This window comes from Nyctereutes procyonoides, unplaced genomic scaffold (genome assembly GCF_905146905.1).
Source record: "Nyctereutes procyonoides isolate TBG_1078 unplaced genomic scaffold, NYPRO_anot_genome, whole genome shotgun sequence".
In the NCBI taxonomy this organism is placed as follows: domain Eukaryota; kingdom Metazoa; phylum Chordata; class Mammalia; order Carnivora; family Canidae; genus Nyctereutes; species Nyctereutes procyonoides.
The window spans coordinates 7,287,661-7,305,390 of NW_026575146.1; the positions used below are offsets into that span (position 1 = coordinate 7,287,661).

Consider the following 17,730-nt stretch of genomic DNA (forward strand, 5'->3'; position numbering starts at 1 on the left):
CGCACATACTTACACTCTTGGTTTTCTGTCTTCCTCTTCCCTACATGAGACTCTATACCAGTAAGATCCCTCTCTTACTCTAATCTCTCTAACATGGTCAGAATATTCTAGATCACTTCCTGGAAGCTTCATAAAATCAAATTTGAAATTGAAATAACTTTTCCAAAAACAAAACAAAAACAGACACAAAAATAAAACCGAATAAATGATACCCAGGTTTTTCCTGAGATACTCCTATAATCCAATGGACACAATGTTTCTGATCTTGTGTGATCATAAATTTGGTACAGCCATCATCAACATCATAAAAGTTATCACCATAAGTCATAAAATGAAAGCAAGGCGTAATCTATCCTTTTAACTCTGTAAGCTTTGCAAACATTAACTCCCATATGTGCATGGACCGGTGACCCTGAAATGTGATTCTGTACAAGATTGTGTACAATTGCGCTGCTTTTCATTAGAAACAGCTGAGTTAGTGGGACATGCAGGAGAGCTAAAACCTGCTCCACCATGTATGGCTGTGTGGCCTTGACCGAATCACTGAAACTTCCTGAATCCCTGTGACCTTGTATGTAATTTCAGGATTATAGTAACTATCTTACCAGGTCTGTATGAGGAGTGAATGAGATGCTATGGGGGACACTCAATAATCTTAAAAAGCAAGAGCATTTCTTCTGCAGAAGTATAATTGGTAGACCCAATCTTATCTGAGTAGGAACAGGTATGCTGTGAGGGATATGCTAGGCCTAGGCTGGCTGTCCTCAGATCCTCCTTTTTCTGCTCAGTATCATAGGATTACAGGAAAGGCAATGGGGCAGCCCTATAGGCTGAATATTCTGAGATCCTCTGTCAGCTGCGTTCAACCCATGCTGGATTATAGGGCAAGGGAAGGGAAAAACCAGGGTGTTTCTCCCCATTTCTGCAAGTATCTAAGGCAGGTTCTGGCTCTCAAAGACAGGTTCCCTTTATAACAATCCCTCCCTCTGCCTCTCCAACCTAGGGGAATGGAGGAGGGTGGTTTTCTGCTGTTGATAATTTCTGGACTGCCTCATCATCTCTCCTTTTGGATTCTTGGTTCTTCCATCACTTGTGGAATCGAGTCCTTGCATAAAATCTCTCTTTCTTAAATATATTTAAGTGGTTTCTTTTTCCCTTGTTTGAGCTTGACTATCGTTGGAATTAATAATAAAAAAATCTCTCACCCAAAGAATTTTCCTGTTTCTAGATGCACCATTAGGAAGTCATTCCATTGGATTCTTTTCCTTAAAGGAGAGAGTAGCACATCACTAACATGGAATGCTAGCTACATAATAGCATGTTTACAACTCTTGCATTTCTCTTTCTTTCATCCATCCCACCACCTATCCACCCACGGAACTTTTTATATCTATTGTGTTAGGCACAAAGTGCTGGGCACACACAAATAAACTAGATACGCGGTGTGATAGACCAGGTGATCTCAAGATCTCCTCTAATGATCTGCAGGGTGGAGTGCATTCATTTGGGAAATCAGGAATGACAATGCAGATTAGGTGCCTGGTGCTGCACTTGGCGCTCAGTATCAATAGAGGATATTCCGTGAACCTGTTTCTACTTTCTACCTCCCACGTTTCACCTCATTAATAAACTGAGATGAACTGAATAATAACCATTCCAAAGATAAAGAACCAAAGTTCAGAACTGTTATCTGCCTAAGGGTAAGCAGCTAGTAGGTGACAGTCTGCAGCTGGCGGTCAGGTCACACTGCTTCTCTAAGTCAACTGTGCTAAGAAATGTGTGAGTATGTGGGATAAGGGAGTAGAGTAGCAGAGAAAGCATTTTGCCAGGAATTGGGAAACCCTAGTTCTAGCCCCTTTTCCAAGTTGTCCCCAGCACCCTACCGGGAAGACAAATACATCAATTAGCTTCTTTGAGCCTGAGGCTCTTTGAGTGTCCTGTGAGACCGGCACATACCTCCCAGGAGTGATAAAGACCATCCGTGTGGTACTAGTTTACAAATGTATTATGCACGTGTGAGGTATTCCCGTTCACTTCTACTGTGAGTAACAGCATAGAGAGATGGGGTGATTGGCAAGGTCTTGTGTGTGTGCTCCGTGTACTGGAAAGGGTCCTGAGTAAGCCTCCCAAGCCTCCATTTCCTGTCTGTGGAAAGAAGCTAGCACCTGTCTCATGGACCTCACAAGGTTATTGCAAGCCCATCTGAAATGATGCTTTGAAGATGGCAAATATCTGTTTTAGTCTCACTGCAAATCCTCCGTGGTAATGTAGTCCAAGCATAACCCAGTCTCATCGCTTAAGGTAATATAAGTCAGTCGTGGAGGCAAAATAAACTGTAAAACTGAGCATAAATTGCACATTGTAGGGAGAGAACTGTGACACTGTGTCTTCTTACTGCACAAAACCGTATTTTGTTTCAGATCTTTATTATAATGTTCATGTACATGCATAAAAGCAGACAAAAAGGGAGAAAATTGACAACAGTAACAGCTAACATGTGTCTAAGCTCTATTACCCAGGTTTGTTTGTTTATTTACTTATTTATTTATTATCCAGGTTTAGACTCCTAAGCCTTTCCCGAGCATTACCTTAACCCACACACAGCAGCTCCAAGGTAGGCACTACCATCACTATCTCCCTTTTACAGATGAGACACAGAGAAGTTAACTAATTTGCTCAACGTCACAAAGCTAATAACTGGTAAAGCTTAAGGTCTGTAAACAAGTAATGTAGGAATGCATTCCTACAAATTACAAAACCTCGTGGAGTCAACAGGCAGACAGGCTATGTCTGCTTTTGACGGGGTAAGTGTTAAGAAACCACTTCGCATGCCTTTGGCGGTGATCCTAGGCACCTTTGACTGAAGTCATAATTTTACTACAGAGCCGGCGCCTTTAAACATTTATCAGGCTATTACAAAGGTTAGACTTCTCTCCTTTTCACTTTTACTTTCTCTAAGCAAAGGTTATTTGGTACATTAACTTAGGTGATTAGGGTAATGATGCCTGAAAACCTGAGCTTCCCCCCCCTCCCCACTTTTTGCATAGTATTACCCCAAAGCTTCTGTGCAATACTAGAGTGTTGACTTTAAAAAATGATTTGGGGGTATTATTTTAAGGAAATCGTAGGGAAATTATCACGTCCAAGAGAAAGCTAGACCCGAGGATCCCGGAAAATGAAGAAAAAAATGATGTGTCTGCGAAAACAGTAGCTGGGATTTAAAAAAAAAAAAAATTCCCCAGGGGTTGTAATTTGACTGCGCTCCTTGGCAACGCTCCAGTGACAAGTCCAAGTGCTTGATCTCGCTCCTCGGCGCCCCCCTCCTCCTCCCCACCTTGCTCGCCCCGGGCCGCGGGGGGGAGGGACCGAGGATCCGCTGCTCTCGGCGGGGCGGCGGAGCCCGCATCTCGGCGCTGGGAGGGGCGGGTTCGGGCGCGGCCGAGCCGAGGAAGAGGAAGTCCGAGCCCGAGCGGCCGTGCAGGGCGCTCCGCGAGCGCGGGAGCGGGAGCCGGAGCCGGAGCCGGAGCCGGAGCCGGAGCGGGAGCGGGAGCGGGACCCGGAGCCGGAGCGGGAGCCGGAGCCAGAGCCGGAGCCGGAGCGGGACCCGGAGCCGGAGCGGGACCCGGACCCGGACCCGGAGCCAGAGCCGCAGCCTGCGCCGCGCAGCTTCACCCCCGCCGACCTGCGAGCGCGGCCCCCGCGCTGGAGCCGCGCGTCTCCGGGTAAGCGCCGGCTGCGCCCCGACCCCCGGGGTCGTCTTCCAGGGACGGGACCGCTCGCCGGGAGCCCCGGGAACCGGGGAGGGAGCCCAGGGAGCCTCGGCCCGGCCCCCTAATCCGCAGGTGGCGGCGGGCGGAGCGTGGAGCCACCCCCCCCCCGGGTGCGGGCGGACGGTGCTTCCCGGAGCGCGCCCCCGCTGCCCGCCGCCGCCTGGAGGGGGCGACCCGCCGCGCCCCCGAGTGCCGGCCCCAGCCCGGGCGCAGCCTGCATCTGCCGGCGCCGCGGTCCCGCCCCCGCGTGCCCCCGGGATGTTGCAGAGCCCAGCCGCAAGGTGGTCCGAGCGCGCGAACCGCGGAGGGAGTCAGAGGCCGGGGCGCCGCGCCGGGCTCGGGGGACCCCTGCCCGTGTAGGAACCGGGCCCGCTGTCCCGGCTCTGCAGATACGCCGGGTCGGGGGCGGGGTGCGGGGGGTGCGGGGCTCCTCCGTCCGCCGAGACTTGGCCGACCTTCTGGCCTGGGGGGCCGGCCGGGGTCTGCGCCATGCCCGAAAGCCGCCTCTGTGTCCTCGGTGAGAGCCTAAAGCGGGAGCGCACGGAGGCTTCTGACCCGGGGAACTTGAGCTGTTGTGGTTTCTTGCGCTGCGTTGCAGCAACGGGGGCGGGCGGGTGCTGGGGTCTGGTTCGCAGGGGTCTGCTCCTCCACGCTCCCTTGGACCACCCCCAGCGGCCGTGGCTCCCGCACATACTTTTGAGATCGTTGAGCGGGAGTCCCACGCAAGGCATCACAGGAGGCTAGGTGGAGCTCGGGGGGCAGCCGGGGTCGGGGGTTTCCGACCGGGCGGGTGCAGAACTACCTCGCGTTTCGTACTTCAGCCAGGAGGCGTTCCAGAATGTTGACTCCAGGTCAAATTTGTCACCTCACAGAACTCCGGGCCTAGAAAGGTCATGCAATGTTATGAAAATAGTTATCAAGTGTTAAGATCAGCTGGCTTCTCAGTTTCTGTGGTTGGCTTACTTTTAAAGAATTTATAGGCTTTGGACTTTGAGTAGTCGCTTGTTGAAACATTTCCAAGCCCATCATGTCAGGGAATAAGAAACCTCTGTCCTGACTTGAGACCTGAGCAGGCTGCTGCTCCAGCTCTGCCGCCCTTGGCTTCCCCTAAAGTGATGTGCATGAACCAGAGAGTTTCTAAAGCTTCATGCTCCCTCCCCCTCACCTCCCAGGGATATTTATTTGAGCCACAATATTCAAGACTTAGATAGGAAAGTGATGGTTTGACATATGACCCTTCACTGTCTTTGAGTCCGGATTCCTAATTCTTTGCTTTCCTTTTGGTCCTATTTGAGGCCCCTGTAAAGCCACCAAACCCCACCCAAAGAACTCTCCCCACAGTTGTCCCATCTCGCTGACCTCTTCCTCAGTGGGTCCTCCACAGCCATCACTGCCTGACCATCCCTTTCTGTCCCGCATCTGCTCTCCGAAGCTCCCTGATGAGAGACAAAGTGAGAAACAATTATCTGAAAGTCCAATCCCTGACCTAAAAATCATGCTTTCCTTGATCAATTTTCCCTGCTCACCTCCCTCTGTACCATGGGTACCATTTCTTTCAGTGACTTTAATATAGATGATATTACCAGGTAGAAGCTTAAATATTTCCATGGGAGACTCGATCTGTACTGCAAAGAGGTTAAACAATCACTTTTAAACAAATCAATAGAAAGCAGCAACATAATTTTTCAAAACCAGGAATAACCAGTACTGTTTGGCTCTCCTTTGAGGATATGATTTTTAAGTGATTTAATTAAGATTTAATGGTTCAGAGTCTGACACATACACATGGGGAATGCTTGAGTAGCACTAAATCTTTTGAGCTCTTAGTAAACTAAAAACAATTCCTAGATCTATACTGTTTCTTAATGGCTGCAATCCATTTTTTTTTGCAGGCTTCTCCTCCCTTCTGCTTTCATTGCTAGTGGTTGGTCTTTCAAACAACTATCATCATTTAATCCTCCTGCAGGGATGTTTTGATGCATGGAGTATTAAAAATAGAATGGATCCTGGATGATCTAGCCCTACATCTTAAAGATTTGGGAAAGCACTAGTGGTGAAGAAGTGCTCTGGAATTAACTGACCTGTGAATGAAATTTGTCTCTCCATAGCTCTGTAGCCCTGAGACCTTGACCCCTCTAAGGAAGTTATTTAGACACAGATTATTTTATAATCAGGAAAATATAACATTTATAGGTGGTCACTCTCTTGGGATTATCTCACCTTTGCTCATTTCTTCCTCTGTACATTTGGGAAATAATGACTCTTCCTTGTGGAGTCATGCCGAGCATTGATGATTATTAATGAGATAATCCATTGTAAGTGTTTGCCACACTGTATGCTTTAAAGATGATTGTTGTTGATAAACCAAGTCCCAGGAGTGAGTGTTTTCGCTGGAGGTCACATAGTTCTCTCCTGGCAGAACTGTGATTTAATTCAGGTTCAGTTGTCTTTACCCCAAACCCCACTACCTAGAAATGATGGTGGCATAGAGACATATTTTTTTTTTATTAAATGTGATGGTTCCTTCTTTCAGAGAAAAATAAAAAATCACTTGTCTTTTTTGTCTTAGGAAAAATACGGGTCCTAAAGCAAAATGGTCATATGTTCAGCAGAGATGGAAATGGAAACATTTTCTAGACAAAGACCGTAAGCAGCCTAGTACTTGTAGGTAGCAGGCATTTCAAATACTAATGTTTCATCACAGCCTACATCAATCCTGCTTAGTAAAACAAAAAGCTGACCCCAAACCATTTGGGCAGTCAGAGCCATGGGTGTCTGTGCCAAGTAGAACTTATGACTGTAGAGCCAGCTTTCAAGTAATTAAGAGATGGCTACATGTTCGGCTTTATATTGCTCATGCTGATGAAAAGCAACAGATGTTTTAACAAAGATAGTGGAAATATAGGCTAATCCTCCTAGTGAGTGGGCCCAGGTTTGTTGTAAAATAACTAGGCCACAGGTTACCCAGATGCTGCAGAACAGCTTCCAGTATGCCTGAATGATTCCTCTCCCACTGATTAGGAGTTGACTGTGTATCTAGAATAGTTTTCATGTTTGAGTCATGCTTTGCTATCTTTTCAATCTGTATACATGAGGTTACCAAAAAATGTTTTTCTGATGAGATATAAGCCAAGTAAAAATTTCCAAGCTTCAACATCTTCTTTCGGTAAATATTGAATTACTGTTTGATGGAAAGCTAAAGTATGTTACATTCGTAGATCTGAAAACCCATAACCTTCTTCCTTCCCCCCATCCCATACATTCCTAAAGAAAAAGGCAACTCGAAGCATGCTAGGCTAAGTTTTGAAAAAGATTCCAGCTACACCCGCTTGATGTACGAACCCGATGGGAGGAGAGTCAGAGTTTTCACGGGTCTTTAATTAAGAAAGTTGTTTTGGTAAGCTTTAATAACCAGGCTGCTGCCTGCAAAAGCCACTTACCATCAGCATTAGAAGGTAAAACCGTTACAGCAGTTGGCCAAAGGCTAGCAAGCCCTTAAGTGTAAGGAGGATGTTTTTTTAAAATACCAAAGACAAAGTTGAAAGGGGTGTGAGTCTAATAATGGGCTAAAAATTTAGAATTCTCATAAGAGGAATTACTAAAGCAATAAATTATACCACTGAATTGGCCTTAATTTTTGAGATGGTAAATAGATCTATTTCTCTACATGTCCAGTCACATTAGACACTAACTCAGATGACCTGTGTCGGAATAGAGATGGATGAGGACGATAAGTTTTAGACGGTAAACCTTTCCCCGTAAAGAGCGAGATACCAAGTATTTTTTGGTACATGTATGCCTCTGACATATAGTCTTTGTGTGTGTGTGGGGGGGGAGTGTTGTTTGCTTACAGTCCTTTAAAAATATAAAAACCGATCTTTCCTTGACTGCCATGTAAGACAGGCTGCAGGCTGGCTTTGACCTATAGCCATAGTGTGCCATCTTTGTCCTAAATAAAATAGGGTATGTTTGGGGTATCCTTCAGTATTTTTGCAGAAACCCAAAAATAACAAACATAATAGGCTCTATGTAAGCAGACTCGATAGAAATGAACTTAGAGTCACATCTCCTTCGTCATTTCTTTTTCCACTTGTTCTCTATTTTCTCTTTGCACTAGCCTTGGAAATCTCTGTTCGACATAGCCATCGGTTGACATGGGAATGACAGTGCCACATTTCAGTATTCTTCCTTGAGCTGGATGTTGAATGGTGGAGAGAAGCTCAGCTGAGTTGGAATAAAGCCCACATTGAAATGGTTTATCGATGAAGAGTATCAGTCATATGAAGTGAAGTTCAAACCCCCCAGCATGGCACCCAAAGCCCTTGAACCTACTTTTCTTCTAGCACCTCCCATGTATACTCTGTTTCTCAGTCCAGAGCCTTAAGTGGGCTATGCTGTTGCTCATCGATGGTGGAATCCTTCCATACAAAGTTTAAATATCCATCACTTCTGTGGAGCCTCTCCTCATCTTACCAGGCAGAGATGTAGACATCTGCACTTTTATATTAACACAGGACCTTACACATGAAGCACTTGGAAGGACAGAGGAATATGGCAATCCTCAGTAGACGAACATTACTTTTCAAGGGTGGAGGAAGTTTTATTTTTCTCTGTGGCTTCAGGGATCTTCCCATATATCTTCAGACAGGCACAGAACTGTTTCCAGGCTTTGTATGTGATACACAGAATAGCACAGTGCCTCTAGGTCTAGCTTTTGAAGTCAAGATGTATCTAGTCCTGGCTTCTCCACTTAAGCTGCTATCTGCTATCCCATCTTTAAAGTAGATAATCAGAATGACCTCTAAATTGCTAGGATTAAATGAGATTTGCCTCTGTAAAGCATTTAGTTCATGGTCTCACATGTAGTAATTGCTCAATAAATGGCAACTTTCCTTCATTCCAGAGCCAGTTATTCAGAACTTACCATGTCTAGAATAGTGCCTGATCCAGTTCTGGGCATAGTGGTGAACACAAGAGATGTGGTCTCCATGAAGATGGGATGACTAAAGGGGAAGAATCAGAGTGATGGGTGGGCTGCCTTAGATCGGTGCTCCAGGAAGCCTCTCAGAGAAGGCAATTTATGAACTGTGACTTGAATGATAGTGATGAGTTCCTGTCTCCTAAAATCAAAGATACTTGTGAAATACTCCATCTTTTAAGATCCCACTAAGAAAGAGGAAAAAGTGTCAATAAAATCGACACCCTCTCCTATAAGATACATCCTTAAGGTGTGGGAAATGTACATCTTAACATCAATGAAATTTCTTGATGTTTGTTGCTAAGTAAATATCCATTGAATACATTAGTGTTACTCTATGGTTGCATACAAGGTTGGGCTCTAGTGCTTTATATTCCGAGTTTCTCTCTTTTGCTTCAAAGTTCTTAAAAGTTAACTCAGATCTGCCAAAGATAAATTAAGCATATAGTAAATTAAGACACTGTAAGCCTCATAAGACATTTGTGATCTGATGTGTTTTCAAACGAGTTTAAAACTTTCACTTCGGTCATTTAAACGAGCAAAGCATATTAGAGAATCCTGTCTAAGTGGAATTGACCTACACATACCTTGTAGGAATGAAGTCCAGTGGCTTCTGCAGCTGGATAATTCCTTTTGGCAGCTGTCTGCAGGGATGTGTGAATCTTTAATGCATATAAATGCCTTTCTAGAGGCAATGAAGGCATTAACTGGAGCTTATGTTTTCTAGAGTTAATTTAACATAAATACTCCTTCTCTCCTCTGTCTCCCAAGGGGCTGATCATTGCTCTGACCAAGTGGGTCCTTTCTGATAATGAAGTGGAAGGGGCTTCATTTAGAGTCAACCCCCTTTCCTCCTTTGGCAAGTCTCCAGGTTTTCACACTGCAAGGAATGTTCTCTCCCCATATTTCCCCACCCTTCTCCCTGTTCAGAGAGTAAAATACTGCTTAAGTCTTTGCTTTCTGACCACCCTCTAAACTCTGAATCCTTGTCAAGATCTTTTCCTGCACCCAGTGTGGAGCCTTATTGTCTCTCCCTCTGCAGCTCTCTCCATCTGTCCAAAATTCTTTTAACTCTTCAGTGTCTGGATGGATGACTCCATGGGAGCTTTGACAATACGTGGCTATTTCTGGCTGTCATAAAGTGTGCTTTCATGCTGTTTTGGTCTGAATTTCATCATGTCACCCAAATCCCTAGCACGCAGCAACATGCTATTCTCCTGCACGTAGTAAGCATGCCTTAGACCTTCCTGGGGTCTGTTCCTTTGGGCCCTACCCTCTCCCAATGGTCCACAGAAGCCCCTGCAAAGTTTCCTTCCATGCTCCCCCTTTCAGGCTCCCCCTGACAGGGTGGTCAGTGCTTGGCCAAGGAGGAGACAAAGCGTAGATCTTTTTCTCTTCCAGAGTCACCTCCTTCCTCCCTCCACCTTCTCCTGTGACTGAAGCCCTCATGTCTTAGGAGGTCTTCAGGATCGACAGCAATGCTAGCTGAAATATGAGGCTTTGCAAACAAGTAGATGCAAAGGAAAGGTCATCTGTAGGCATTCCAGGGATGCACATTAACCACAGTCCAGCCTTAGGATGATTTAAGGCTGCTCCAACCTGTGACTAAAAAGCTGGCTTGGGGGGGAGGGGGAAGACGTGAGGCCATGAGGAAGGGGTGGGGGCACTGAACCGAGGCCATCATAGAGTTCAGCTTCCTGGGGCTGTGTGATTACACATGGTCCTCAAACACTAACATCTGTGCTTCTCTGATGTGCTGGGGAGAGAGGGAAGACTGTAATCTGGAGCATAAATATATGATCCTGTGTTTGTTCCCTTTAAACCATGTAAACCTGTTATTAGTTTAAGCATCTGTGTTGTGCTAAAATATTATTGCTGCTCCAAAGGAGGATATGGTAGCTGGTCTGAAACAGCTTACAGTCTAAATATTCAGGTGTCTCACAGTTCTTAAAATGTGCATCAACTAAACACATGAATTATGGAGCCTAAGAGTCAGACTCAGGAATATAGGATTACCTAGTGGAACACAGAGGAACATAACAGAAGTAGTCCTTAGAAGTTAATTTTTTGAAAGAAAAACATTCTCTTACCTTATGCCTTTCCATCATAGATCAGACTTTTTGGAGATTTGCTGAGGAATAATTAGGGTGAAGCTCTAAGAGTGATGAAGTGGGCAGGAGACCGATGGGAAATGGGCATGTGGATGGGCGGCCTGGGATTGGCCTAGTCTAGGAAAGTACTTGGGGAAATATTTGGAAGCTTTTGGAATATAGTTATGGAGCAAAATCTTGGTGGTCTTGGCTTTTTTCCACTATTCTTCACTGTGTATATGAGATAAATGCTTATTTTCCCCTCTCTCCTTTAACAGTTGTTTGGGTTAAGCTCTAAGGAATGCCATTTAATCACAATATTTAATGATATCTGATCTTGAAGCTAAAATGGTAAGGAAAGTAATGTGCAAATAATGTTTTTGTGGCACATGGAATCCTGTGGCCCATGATATACCCTCTCACAGTAAGACATTACCTCTTAGGAACTTACAATCAGGATGAGTTCCACAAACTATCATTATTATGAAGCACTCTTGATTTTTTCTTTTGTTATTTCTTTCTTTTTAGAAGGTGCCCTGATATGAAAGCAAATACCATGAACCTCTAAAAATTAATTTGTCATGAGTCCCACAAAAACAATGCCTTTCAAAATACAGAATACCCCTGAGGAGCAAAAAGATATTTATTTCTCTCTATGGTCAACCATATCAAGATGTGAAACTATCTAATCTAATACTATATAGTTCAAGAAATTTCCAAATAGGAAGTTAACGGGTATTTGTTTTTACCTTCTTATGTAAATGAAGAAGAGACATGTCTGTATGAACTAAAGACATAATAGCTAGCAACAGTCATCCTAAAAATCCCCTTGGTTTTGATTACTAATATATGCAATAAACGTACTCTGTAAATATTCAGAAACTATATGCCATATGCCAATGAGAAGATTCTTATTTGATACTCCAATACACACAGTAGATACGGCAATCAAATGTCATACTTTCTTATTCTCTTTACTTCCTTTTTGTAGTACTAGTTCAAACACTCTTTCTGTGGCATCAGTGATAGGAAAAATGGTGTGCATGGAAAATATTAACTTGTTCTTCTAAGGTTTGAATGCTCAGAGTCGGGATGGGGGGATAGCCTGGAACTAGGCACTCTGTGTATGTCATTTAGAAGTTACTCAAAAATGCCTTCTGCAATGGGGATAAAACCACATAATGAAGATGTTATGAGATTTAAACATGCAATGTATGTGCAGTGCCTAGTAAATAATAAGCTCTTGCTAAGTAGTGGCTCTTTTAACTATGTTCAATGGGTGTCACACTCCAGTTTTTTTTCCCTGCTACTACATGCTGGAACAATAAACCAACGTGACAATAACCGAAGCAAAAGCCAATGGTAAGAGAGAAGGAAGAAGAACACATTCTTTTTTTTTTTTTTTTTTTTTTTTTTTAGAAGAACACATTCTTTTGGGTTTGTTTTACTGTAGTGGAGACGTGAGATTCATTATACATGAACATTCTGCTTAGAATTAGTTTATTCAACAGAGATAATTTCCTAAATTCTGGGAATACATTGAACAAAACAGACCAAATCTGGAGTGAAGGGAAAACTGTGTGTGACGAGTGCTCTGAAGAAAAGAAGATAGGAAATATGTAATGGGAGTGGGGCACTCTCTTTGTCCGGTGGTCTGAAGAGCCTATCTGAGTTGGTTACGTTGAGCCAAGGCTTAAATAATACATGACCCTGAGAAGATCTGAAGGAAGAACATTCTAGGCAGAGGAGGGGAAAAAGTAAGGAAAACCTAAGAGGAATAAGCTTGGTGAGTTCTAGGGAAAAAAAGGCAGGCTACGTGTGCGAGATAGGGAAGCAGCAGTAGTGGGGAGGTAAAACTGGACCGGTAGGCAGGACCTGGATTGTGTAGATCTTTATATTGTCAGAGGTCTTTACCATGGTTTAAAAGTGCAATGCGAAGCCACTGAAAAGCATGAAGCAGGGGAGTGACATGATGAATGCCCAATTATCACTCTGGCTGTTGTGCAGAGAAAGGACTACAGTGGAAAGTTCTGGAAACAAGTAGAACAGTTGGAACACTATCGCAGTGGTACAGAGGATGCTCACAGAGGAGGTGGTGAGAAGAGGGTTGATTCAGAACTGGAATGTCAGCCAAGATGGTACAGCTCAAGGAGAAGGAATTTATGGGGGTTAGGAAGCATCCTGGCTACTGTTACTTGTTTTGACCTCTGTGCTTACCAGTCCCCATGGTCAGTTCCGTCACCCTCTCTTTCTCAGCTCCCCTTGATGGGGTAACCAAAGCAGCACACGGCTGCCAGTCTCTGTGAAGCCATGATGGATCAGCTCATCTCCCCCAAACCCCTTCGCGGCCAAGTATCCCCTCCTTCCAGCTCCTCAGCATCCTCATTACCTCATTTCTAGTGCTTACAATGTAGTATTTTTGATAACCATTTAGTTGTTCTGCCTTCCCTTGCTAAACTGTGAGCTCCTTGAGAGCAAGTATTTGAACAGAATAATTTTTCTTTTACTGGGTAAAATGAGCATTACGAAATCTGGGCCAAAATCTTTGTTTTCACAAATTAGTTGAAAAAAGGAGATTCTGAGTAGGTTGCTAAATATTTGAAGAAGGAGGAGGCGTAAGGAAAGGAGAAAGAGAAGAAAATGAAAGGAGGAGAGAAATTTGCCAGAAGAATTCGGAGGCTCTTCAACTTCACACTTCATGAAGATTTGTTTAGCAAAGTGTTTGTGTTCAAATGATTTTCTGCAAGAGGAGTCTAGTAGCTATTGGTTTGAAAGTTGCATGGGTGTGCAGTAAATGTGGTACTCTATAAGTATGTATGTTTGTTGCCTGCCTTTCCCTGGTTTTTAGTGCACTTGGAAGCTCAGCAGTGTTTATTCTGGAGCAGAAACAACTATCAGAGAAATTGTAGTGTTAAGAAGTCTCTCTAATGTTCCAGCAGTTGAGTGATGGCTCTGCCTTTCCAAACAGGATATTAGCCCTATGCCAACTCTATAAACACGCTTTCTAATGCATGGGGAGGGCACCTCAGACCTATTGGTAGGTCATGAATCTCCTGGGGCGTAGAGATCCTGCCGTATTCATCCTTGAATTCCCAGTACAGAGCATAGTCACTAGGCATCCTTGACCTTTAATCAATTGATTGACTTGAAATTTGGTCCAGCTCTCGATTTCCATGATAAAGTGGGACCGAGAAGTCTGATGCTCAATGTTATTGTGTGGGTTTGGGATGAAAACCTTCATTCTAATTTACCAACTTCAAGCTTAGGCATGTAAAAACAAGTTTGAGAAGTCTGTATTTGTTATTCTCATATTCAGAATTTAGCATCCTTACTGGAAAAAAGAAACCAATATAGCTAAATCATGTTGTTTAGTGTTAAGTGGTGGAATGATTGTTCTGTTATTTGCAAATTTAATTTATTAAGACAGGTCTTCGAAGGATCCTTTCATGTTAGAAGGGAATGGCTTCTGGTAGCCTCGTTTTAGTAACTGACTAGGCCTACTAGGATAGAATCAAATGAAATTTCTTTTAGAATATTCTGATTTGAATGTTCTGGCTCAAGTGGGGAGGCCCTATTGTGTCTCAAAAGAAATCAAGAGGAAAAGCTGCAGTGGGCCTATCCGAGCCTCCCACTTTCTCCTGGGATTTATCTGTTGGCTTTTACACAATTGATTCAAAGTCATCCACCCAGAATTAGGCTCATAATCTCTCTTTCCAGACCCACCTCCAACTTCCTGGGATTGTTTTTTTTCCCTCCTTTTCCAATTCTTGGTTAATAGCACCATAATACACCCGTCACAGCAAGCCATTTCCTCATCTCTTGACCAGTTAGCAGTGACTTCCTAAACAGTTCTCAATCCATATTCACTCACTCATGCCTCCCATCCCGTCCTTTTAGACACTTATCTCTTGCCTAGGCCGTTAGAGTAATTGTTGAGCCAGCGTTGATTCATCTATCTAGAACACAAACTTGACCAGTGAATATATCGTCATTGGGGCCCCTTCTAATGGCTTAACCCAAAGGAAGGGTTGATGGTAGAACTTAAGATAGAGATAAAAGTTCCAGATGGAGAGCCTCTACCATTTCTCTGATCACATTCCCCCTCTCCTATCTCAGGTCCAATAGATAAACTCTGTGGGCTCTACCTCTAGAACATCCAGAATCCTACTGCTCACAGACTTCACTGTCCCCACTGGGTCCAATTCACTTGCCCCCTCTCCCTGGATTTGTGCAATAGGTTCCTACCTGGTCTCCTTGCTCTCTACTATCTCTTTTCTACACAGCAGCCAAAGTGATCTTGTCCCTTGGTTGGCTAATTCCAACTCACTTCATGGCTTCCCAACTCACTTGGAGTCAAAAGCAAATCCGTGAAACAGCTTCCAAGACCCTCCCCAGTTGGTTCCTGCTCCCCTCTTTGTCTCTGATCCCATCTCCTGCTCTTCCTCACATGCTCACTCTGCCTCAGCAAACTGGCCTCTTCGCAGTTCCCAAATATGTCAAACAAGCTCCGGCCTCAGAATATTTTCATGACTTTTTCCTGGAAAATTCTTCCTGGATACCAAAGCCGTACTATCTCTCTGTTTGCAACTCCCTGCTTAGGTGTCCCCTCATCAAAGAAGTCTTCCTCATCATGCATAAATTAGGAGCCCCCTCACCTTACAAGCCACAGCCTTCTTGCCCTCCTTCATTTTTATTCATAGCATTTATCAACTCCTAACAAAGGATACATTTGTTTCTTGTCTGTTCTTCATGAGAAGAGAGGCTTTGTGTTGTTTTCACTGTATTTCCAAGTTTTAGAACAGTGCCCAGCAGGGAGAGAAGCTTGCATTCTTTTGAATAAATCAATATCACCATTACCATCTCTTGCCTCTAAGTAAGGTAAGTTCTGGTTGTCTGATACTGTTAGACCACATTCTAGAATGAGATCAGCTACCTATGGTGTTGTGTGTGGATGCTGGTGAGTGGGTGGGTGAGTACCTAGGAGTAGAATGGTGGAGAACCTGCCCTGTGATTCCACCTTTTTCCATTCCTGCACTCCTGTCCCTGGGCTTCTAAAGATATTTCCTAGGTGGTCCCCCTGGGCCTCTTGCCTGCAGAGTCTGCCCTCTGACACCACCTAACACAGGAAGCTTTGCTCTTAGCTGTTCTCCTATATCTGCCCTGGACCCCACCCAGGTTGCTTCCCCACACCGTAGTACTCCTCCCGCAGAACCAAACATCAACTCACATGTCACCAACACACACAACATAGCAAGTCCCTGCTTGATATCTAAGTCCACTCACTTACCTTCGTTCTCCAAATGCTACATATCCATCAAAATAGGCAGTGCGGTGCCAGCTAAAATGTTCAGACTCTGGAGCTAGACTACCTGGTTCCACACCTCATTCCCCAACTTAGAGTTGGCATGACTTTGTCAAGCTCTCTGGCCTCCTGAGCTTAGGAACAGCACCTCACAGACAAGGTTTGAAACACTACCAGCTCCTGGGCTTAGGATGAGAATCAGACCCAATCATTCATTTTTTTTTAAGATCTTATTTATTTATTCATGAGAGACACAGAGAGAGCGAGAGGCAGAGACATAGAGACAGAAGCAGACTCCATGCAGGGAGCCTGATGTGGGACTCGATCCCAGGACTCCAGGATCACGCCCTGGGCCTAAGGCAGGCACTAAACCACTGAGCCATCCGGGGATCCCCAGACCCAATCATTCTTTAACATGCTTGCAAAACCGAGTTCTAGCATCCGGAAAAAGCTAGGTAAATGCTAGCCATTATTTTCCTTGGCATTTCTTTAAAACTGACATCTTTCAGAAAACTCAAATTGCTCTCTTTTTTCTCATGAAAGCCAGATGTCCTTTAATTACCATGTTAATCAGCTTCATGTATATTAATGCCTTACCATGATACAGATTACCAACTCATCCATGTCTTATTAATTTATATGTACACACTAAATATTTTTCTAAGTGCATTTAGAAATATTACATTTATCCATTCTCTTCTCAGTATTTCCCTCCTCCCTTCCTTGCTTTTTCTGCATAGCCCATATTTCTGTCTGATTGGCATACTGTAAATTACTATTTACCTCTTTAAGCTCCTCAGGGAGGAATCTCTCTTCTAATTTAAGAAATTTCCAAATAAACACAAGTAGAGAAAAGACTATAATAATGTAATGAAGCCTTGTGTACCCATCTTGCAGATTGAACAATTATAATTGCCAATCTTGTTTCATTTGTTTCCCCATGAACCTCCCTCCTCTGCTTTGGAGTAGTAAGAGCAAATCCCAGGTATCCTGTTGTTCTACTCATAAATATTTCAATATGTATTTCCAACTGTTAACACTTTTCCATAATAACCACCAATTAATTAATATGCCTACTAAAAATAGCAGTAGTTCCACCCTATCTATTCCTATACTGTCTGTACTCAAATTTCCCTGTTGGAGCAGGGTGGTTTTTTGGCCTGTTTTGTTTACTGCCACGTGCCAAGTACAAACAGGCACTGCCGTATTTAACCAAACGAGTGGATAAGTTGTATTCTCAAATTTTATTTTTGAAAGACAACTCCATAAAAATATTATAAATGGTGATTGCGATCTTGGGCTAATGAAAGAAAGCCCACTTGACTCATCATGCAGCTGAGGCATACTTCTGTCTGATGTTCACACGTCCCGTAGAACTAACACCGGTGTCTTCAGTGAGTTCTCCCTTGGGATGGGCCTCTTTGAACCCGCTGCTCTTGCTTCAGAGGATGTGAAACTTCATCTCCCTTTGCCTTCTTGGGCAGGGAATGAAGACAGCCTGGTTCATACTTTGAGAGTTGAATGGACTGTCCTCGAATGTGAGCTGTACTACTCACCTGCTATTGCTTCTTCCAAAAAGTGGGGAAGAAT

The 17,730-nt window shown here is 44.0% G+C and overlaps 1 protein-coding gene across 2 annotated transcripts in view; it reads left to right on the forward strand.

Moving 5' to 3' along the window:
• Nucleotides 1-3,454: 3,454 nt before the first annotated feature.
• The window catches only part of PLEKHG1 (pleckstrin homology and RhoGEF domain containing G1), a 223,772-nt gene continuing 209,496 nt past the window's right edge, over nucleotides 3,455-17,730 (forward strand). Inside the window, exon 1 of one of the 2 annotated variants that reach the window (XM_055310115.1) lies at nucleotides 3,455-3,722. The gene's annotated coding sequence lies outside the window, so the exon portion shown is untranslated. The remainder of the gene's footprint in view (nucleotides 3,723-17,730) is intronic. The other variant, XM_055310114.1, reaches the window with a different exon arrangement.